Source organism: Camellia sinensis, chromosome 15 (assembly GCF_055761805.1).
Source record: "Camellia sinensis isolate YWXY chromosome 15, ASM5576180v1, whole genome shotgun sequence".
NCBI classification, from domain to species: domain Eukaryota; kingdom Viridiplantae; phylum Streptophyta; class Magnoliopsida; order Ericales; family Theaceae; genus Camellia; species Camellia sinensis.
This window is the reverse complement of record NC_138975.1, coordinates 56,499,572-56,507,771: the sequence shown is the minus strand read 5'-3', so window position 1 is coordinate 56,507,771 and position 8,200 is coordinate 56,499,572.

Genomic DNA, 8,200 nt, shown 5'->3' with positions numbered 1-8,200 from the left:
AGGCAAATTTTAATACTCCTTCCGTCACAAAATATTAGTATCTTATTCAATTTTTTATTATTTCAAAATTTTAGTCTATTTTCAAAAATCAATGACTAAAATAATATGAATTTCTTATTTTATCATTCTTTTAAAATCATTAACAACACAAAAATACAATTATGACAATTGATATTTTTTTAAAAATATATTATCAAAAGATAATTTTAAAAAATTAATAATTTTAAAGTGACATAAATATATTACTAAAAAAATTTAAATTCCTCAAAAAAAGACTATTATTCTATGAGCGAGGGAGGACTTAGATTTACTTAACTCTATTGACTGGTAATTACCCCATCTACGGCTTGACTTGACTCAATTAGCCTTTTTGATTGACTTGACTCAATTAGCCTTTTTGATATTTGATGATACAGTTATGATATAACGGGTTCCAGATAGAATGGGTCGGACTAGTCCACGCTTCTTTAACCGGTATCTGAATGGTCAAGCCCACCAATGAACCTGCACACGAGTTCAATGGGGAACGGGGAGTCCCCCAGTGAACCCTCCGACGAGCAAGTTAGAAGAAGAGGAAGTGGGATGTAGGGATATGAATTAGAGATAGAAAAGCTTAACCTTCTTCTTGTCTTCAACGTCTGCTTATATCCTTTGGTAATCATTTCGTTGTCCCTTCCGACCTGTCACCTTGGCCAAAAGTCTATGCTGTAGCTTGCCTTGTTCAGGGTGAGGGCGTGCTGTCCCGACGGAGAGATGTTGTCGTAATAAATGCTGTGAGGGGCTGCATTAATGGCGATGTGCAGTGGCAATAACTTTGCAGATCTTTGTCTGCTGATGTGGCTTGCCCTTTACCTGCCACGTGTCTGAATATCATTCGTCCTTCATGTCATGTTGACTTCCAGCTGTGCTGGGCCTTATCAGTTGGGGTATGTATTAGGCCCTAAGTGGTAGGCTTGGGTTGTTCATAGTGGGTTATGGCCTTTATGGGCCTATCCACGTCAGTAGTCCCCTATTCCCAAGTGCAACTTTAGTCCAACGAAAGGAATAATGAGGAAGATGGGGGTTGAAGGTTGAGTGAAAGGAACAACCGACCAGAAGTGGCCGAGTGGAGGGACCGATCGTGAGGAGGGCCGACCGCGAAGGGTAACCGAGTGGAGGGACCGACCATGAGGAGGGCCGACTGCGAAGGGTAGCCGAGTGGAGGAACCGACCGTGAGGAGGGCCGACCGCGAAGGGTAGCCGAATGGAGGAACCAACCGTGAGGAGGGCCGACCGCGAAGGGTAGTCGAGTGGAGGAACCGACCGTGAGGAGGGCCGATCGCGAAGGGTAGCCGAGTAGAGGGACCGACCGTGAGGAGAGCCGACTGCGAAGGGTGAGGTGGCGGAGTGCGGGGCTCGAGAGGCGGTGGGTCACGTGATGACTTGAAGTGGAAAAGACAGGGTAGGGGAATGGGGCGGTGAATCGTGGTTGTACATGTGGCAGTATCTCGTGGTGGGGGAGGTTAGGCGTTAGGCCAGAAGTGAAACGATAGGTCATAATGGGTGATAAAAAGACAGTTTTAGCGGATGGTCGAAAAATTTTCAAACTGGCAAAAATTATTTGTGATCCCCAGAAACATGGCTGGATTTGGAGCTCTGCATAGAATTTCCTGAATTTGGCATTGTCAAATTGTTTGCCGTTGTCGGAAACGATGGCTTGAGGGATGCTAAATCTGTAGACGATCAACTGCCAGATGAATCTGGTTGTGTTCCGCTCGGTAATGGTGGCAAGGGGTTCTGCTTCAACCAATTTGGTGAAATAATCGATGTCGACAATGGCGAATTTGGTTTGGCCTCGGCCAGTGGGCAGTGGGCCAACCAGGCCGATCCCTCATTTGGCGAAGGGGTAGGGACTGCAGAGTGTGATCAATTCTGTAGGAGGGGCGTGGGGGGATGTTGACAAAACGTTGGCACTTGTTACATTTGAGCACAAAGTCTGTCGCATCTTGATTGAGAGTAGGCTAGAAATAACCAGTGCGAAGTATTTTGTGGGCTAGGGATCTGCCGCCCGAATGATTGCCACATATACCCTCATGGACTTCTCGCATTACGTAGGTCGCCTGAGCAGGATTGAGGCATCTCAAGTATGGGCGTGAGAAGCCCCTTTTGTACAAGAGTCCGCTGACAAGAGTGTAATTAGCCGACCGGGCCCTGACTTTGGCGGCCGGCTGCTTGTCGCCTGGAAGTCCCCCTATTGTTAGATACAAGAAGATGTCTGCAGCCCAAGGGATGGGTTCATTTTGGAGGAACTGGGCTTCTTGCTGGTTGGGGTAAATGGCATGGTGGGCTAGGTAGTCGAGGCGGACACCATGGCTGAGGTCGGACTGGTCTGCGGAAGCCAACTGAGCCATCTCACCCGCCTTAGAGTTTTTCGCCCAAAGGATGTGCTTGATGTGGAATGTATTGAAGAGGCGAACAAGGGGGAGTGTTATATCCCTGTAAGCCCGCATTGTGTCCTCCTTGGCATCAAATTCCCCCGTAATTTGTCCGACAATGAGCTAGGAGTCGCTGAACACCCGGATGTGGCTGACACCAATATCCCTGGCTAGGCAGAGACCTGCTATCAATGCCTCATATTCGGCCTCATTGTTACTTGCCTTGAACAAGAAATGGAGAGCACATTTGAAATAACCACCCTCAGGGGCGGTGAGGATGAGACCAGCCCCACTGCCTTCCCTGCGGGATGATCCGTCGACGTTGAGAGTCCAAGAGTAAGGGTCTTCTGGGTCGGTAGGGATTGGTGGTGGTGGAGGGGCCGTGGTTGGGGTAGGATTAGTGAATTCCAGGATGAAATCGGCGACAATCTGCCCCTTAATTGCTGCTCGAGGCCGATAGGAAATGTCAAACTGGCTGAGTTCCACTGACCATTGCATGAGTCTGCCGGAGAGTTCTGGTTGCTGCATTACCTTCTTCAAGGGTTGGTCGGTGAGGACCACTATGGAATGGGCTTGGAAGTAAGGACGGAGCCATTTGGAGGCAGTGACCAAGGCCAAGGACAATTTTTCTAACAGTGGGTAATTCTACTCCGCTGCCTTGAGAGCCCGACTGATGTAGTAGATCGGCTGTTGGACAGAGCCGTCTTTCCTGATAAGAGCTGCACTGACTGCGGTGCTTGACATGACTAAATAGAGGAAGAGGGGTTCGCCCGTGATTGCCTGTGAAAGGAGGGAGGGTTGGCTATGCACTGTTTCAACTGCTGAAAAGCCTCTTCGGATTTGGTCATCCATTCAAAAGCTTGCCGAAGAACTTTGAAGAAGGGGAGGCACTTATCCGTTGCGCGGGAAATGAAGCGGTTGAGGGCGACAACTCAGCTAGTGAGTCTTTGAACCTCCTTAACCGTTCTGGGTGATTGCATTTCAATCAAGGCCTTGATCTTTTCAGGGTTGGCTTCAATGTCTCGCTGACTGACCATGAAACTCAAAAACTTTTCAGACCCTACGCCGAAGGCGCACTTCTCCGGGTTGAGCTTCATTTGGTACTTTTGTAGGGTGGCGAAGGTCTCTCGCAGGTTGGTTAGATGATCAGCCGAGAGTTTGCTCTTAACTAGCATGTCGTCAACATATACTTCCATATACTGACCTATCTAATGATGGAAGACAACATTGACCAACCGTTGGTAGGTGGCCCCCATATTTTTCAGTCCAAATGGCATCACACGGTAATGGTAGGTATCTCGGTCGGTAATGAAGGAGGTGTGTTCCCGATCAAATGAGTGCATCAGAATTTGGTTGTACCCAGAGAAAGCATCCATGAAGCTGAGCATTTGTTGACCGGCCGTGGCGTCAACCAGCAGATCTATGCGGGGGAGCGGATAGCTGTCTTTGGGGCAAGCTCGGTTGAGGTCGGAGTAGTCGACACAGAGTCGCCATTTACCATTGTTCTTGCAGACCAGGACAACGTTTGACCACCATCTAGGGTAGTCCACGTTTTTGATGAATTGTGCCTCAAGGAGCTTGTTGACCTCTGCGACAATGAGAGTGTTGCGCTCCGGATCAAAGATGCGCTGCTTCTGGCGGTAAGGTCGGAAATAGGGTTCAATGCTGAGGCGGTGGGTTATGAATGAGGGGTCAATACCCGGCATGTCTGAGTGGGTCCAAGCAAATGCATCGTTGTGCTCGATCAGGAGGGCAGTAAGGTTGGCCTTTGCTTGGGGGGATAGTTGGCTGTCGATTTTGGCAGTTTTTGTCGGGTTGGCAGGGTCGATGGGAACCTCAACGAGCTCCTCCACAGGCTCTCCTCTGAGCAGCTCGTCCTCATCTCGGACGTCAAGCCCTTCAATGATCATTGCCTCCTTCAGCTTGACTTCTTTGAGTGAGGCGACATAACATTCCTTGGCAACTGTCTGCTCTCCCCTCACTGTACCGGCCCCCAGATCGGTGGGGAACTTAATGGCAAGGTGGTAAGTTGATGTGATAGTTTGAAAAGCATTTAGGGCGGTGCAGCCAAGAATGATGTTGTAGGCGGAGGGGCAGTCAACAACAAGGAAGGTGAGCAACTTTGTGGTCTGCCGTCGGTACTCGTCGATTGTGATAGGAAAATCGATGGAGCCGATGGAGGTCACCCGGTCACCAGTGAAACCGACCAAAGGGGTTTGGAGGGGAGACAAACTTTCCTCCCCAATCTTAAGTTGGCGAAAGCAGCTGAGGAAGATGATATCTGAAGAACTGCCATTGTCAATGAGAACTCGTCTGACCTTGTAGTTGGAGAGGAGGGCAGAAATGACGATAGGGTCATCATGAGGGTAACGGATGCCTGAGCTGTCGGCGTCCGTGAAGGTGATAGGCTTGGTCCACTGCTTGGGTTGTTTGGAGGGTCGGTCCACCGTGGCAACTGCTTTGTCTGAGCCCTGCCTTATCTTTCTGAGTTCTGCTTTCTGAACCGAGCGGGATGGTCCCCCATAAGCAAGGCTGCCTCAAATAACTCTGATTTCTCCAACAGGTGGGGGGGATTATCTTGCGGTCGAGGCTGCTGTGGAGGGCGATCATGGCCTTGGTTAAGTTGGGTTGGCTGCCGGGGAGGGGTGCGCCGGCGGCTGTTTCTAAGGGGCTCAGTCCTTTGCCTCTGCTGAGGGCGGGTGTCCGTGAACCGGCTAAGACGTCCCTGACGTATTAAAGTCTCGACCTGATCTTTGAGGTTGACGCACTCATCGGTATTATGGCCGCGGTCCTGGTGGAAGCGGCAATATTTGGACTGGTCTTTCCGATTGGAAGGGGTTCATGATGGTTTGAGCCATTTAAGGGGGTAGTCCCGCTGGAACTAATTGAGGACTTGTTTCATGGGGGAATTGAGGGGTGTGTATCGTTCGAACCGACCGGGCGGTCGGGTTGGTGCCGTCCAATCAGCTCTGAGGGGTCGGTCGGTATAGTGGGGTGTTTGGTTATTGTACCGGTTGTTTCTGGTGTCTGAGTCTTTTCGTTTTTCTCGGGGGGTCGGGTTTTTTGTTGTAGGGTCTTGGTGAGCGGCTAGGGAATCTTTTGCGTTCATGTATTTTTGGGCTTTGGAGAGTAGGGCTGCCATGGAGGTGGGGGCGTTCTTAGAGAGGGAGAAGAGGAAATCAGACGACCATAGTCTGGCCATGAAAGCCGTAAGGATGACCTTATCATCGTTTTCCGCCACCTGCAAGGCTTCGGTGTTGAAGCGGGTAATGAAATTGTGCAGGGACTCCCCCTCGGTCTGGCGGATGTTGAGGAGTTGGGTTGTCAAATGGCGTTGGCGTTGGGCTCCAATAAATTGGCTGAGGAAGGAGTCACTGAGATGCTGGAAAGTGGAGACAGAGTCTGCTGGTAACTGGCTAAACCACAGCCGAGCTGACCCTTTCAGTGTCATGGGGAAAACTCGACACATGATCTCGTCAGGGAATGCATGGAGGATCATGAGGGTTCTGTAGGTCTCCAGATGGTCGACTGGGTCCGTCGTACCGTCAAAAGAGTCGATGGTGGGCATTTTGAACTTGGGGGGTAGAGGTTTGTCCCGGATGGAGGCAACAAATGGTGAGTTTGCTGTGGTAGAGGGTTTATGCTAGATGTTCTGCATGACCCCTTGGAGTTGGAGCTTCATGGCTCGGAGTTCTGCATCCCAGAGAGGGATGTTATCACCACCGGAAGACAGTGGGGGTTGGACGCTACTGGCTTCCCCTTCAGGGGTTAGTGCCAGGACTGATGGATGCGGGGGTCGGGGCGGTGGATTTATATTAGGAGGAGGAGGTTAGAAGCCTTCCAAGTTGGGTGGATAGGGCTGCGAGATAGTATGGCTCAGGGCTCGTTCTTGGTTGGGCGGAATATCTGGAGGTGGTGGAGGAGGCATAGGAAGGTTTCTTTGAAGAAAAGCATTTATCAGAGCTTGGTTTTGCTCGGCCATGTGGTTGATGCTGTTGGTAAGCTCGATGAAATACTATGGTGGGTTGTTTGGATTGGGGGGGTCGGCTTGGTGGTCGGCAGTATTTTGGTAAGAAGCCATGGATCTAGTCGTGACCATACACTCTGATGGGTAGCAAGAAAGGGTTATTGGAACAGGGTCTCCGGCGACAATGAGCACAACTGGTGTGTGGAGCAAAGCATTTCCCACAGACGGTGCCAACTGATGGTACAGTTATGATATAATGGGTTCCAGATGGAATGGGTCGGACTGGTCCACGCTTCTCCAATCGGTATCTGAATGGTTAAGCCCACCAATGAACCTGCACACGAGTTCAACGGGGAACGGGGAGTCCACCAGTGAACCCTCCGACGAGCAAGTTAGAAGAAGAGGAAGTGGGATGTAGGGATATGAATTAGAGATAGAAAAGCTTAACCTTCTTCTTGTCTTAAACGTTTGCTTTTATCCTTTGGTAATCATTTCGTTGTCCCTTCCGACCTGTCACCTTGGCCAAAAGTCTATGCTGTAGCTTACCTTGTTCAGGGTGAGGCGTGTTGTCCTGACGGAGAGGTGTTGTCGTAATAAATGTTGTGAGGGGTTGCATTAATGGCGATGTGCAGTGACAATAACTTTGCAGATCTGTGTCTGCTGATGTGGCTTGCCCTTTACCTACCACGTGTCTGAATATCATTGGTCCTTCATGTCATGTTGATTTCCAGCTGTGTTGGGCCTTATCAGTTGAGTTATGTATTGGGCCCTAAGTGGTAGTCTTGGGTTGTTCATAGTGGGTTACGGCCTTTCTAGGCCTACCCACGTCAATATTAATGCCACGAAAAATAATTTTGGCTCTGTTTAGTTTAAGTTTTAAATCATAATTTCACCTTTATATTTGAATGTTATGTTTGATTTATGTTTTCAAAAATTAATTCTAATGTTATATTTGAATACACATTCCAATGCATATTTGACAGAGTAGAGTTTTTGATTTTTGAATTTGTAGATTAAGTCTACCTGGTCGTCCACCCGAACATCCTCCGGAGGTCCGACCGGTTAACTGGAATAGTGCCAATTTTTTTTTTTTGCAATTGCGACCTGTTATTTTAAAACAAAAATTATATTTATTTTTGATATTTTTTAAATATAGAAATTATTTTTTTTAAAACGGTTTTTAAACAAAACAATTAGAAAAAAAATTCTAACCAAATATACAATCAAAATTAATTTTAAAGCACTAGTTGAATATTTTTTTAATATTTTAAATAAAAAAATATTTTCAGATTTTTTTAAAAAAATTGTAAATACAAAATTTATTTTTTTCAATAATTATTTTTTTGAATGAAATTTTAAAAAGAGTTTGGTTAAGAGTTTTGCATAGAATTTTCAATAGAGTTTTAAGTTGTGTATTTGGTTATGAGTTATAAGTTTTTGAATTAACAACTTTTCTCACTTCAAAACTCAATTTAAAAATTCAAAACTCATAACTAAATAAATATTCTCTTTTCAAATCATGATTCAATAATTCACAAACTCAAAATACAACTCTACTTTCAAATTATGATTTTAAAACTAAACCAAACGCTAGCTTTGATTTTCATTCTTGAGCAACTCTAATAAGGCAAAAGACCTTGAGCGTAGAACACAGCAATGCAAACAATATGCAGAAGTTTTGAGGGCTTTTGAAACCAACTCATAAAAATTCACTTGCAATGATTAGAACAAAAACTCAGAATTTTCTAGAGTTCTCAAATTTGTTTTACTGTGGGAAATAACGGATGAGATAATGAAAAATGAATTATGGAGATGTTTA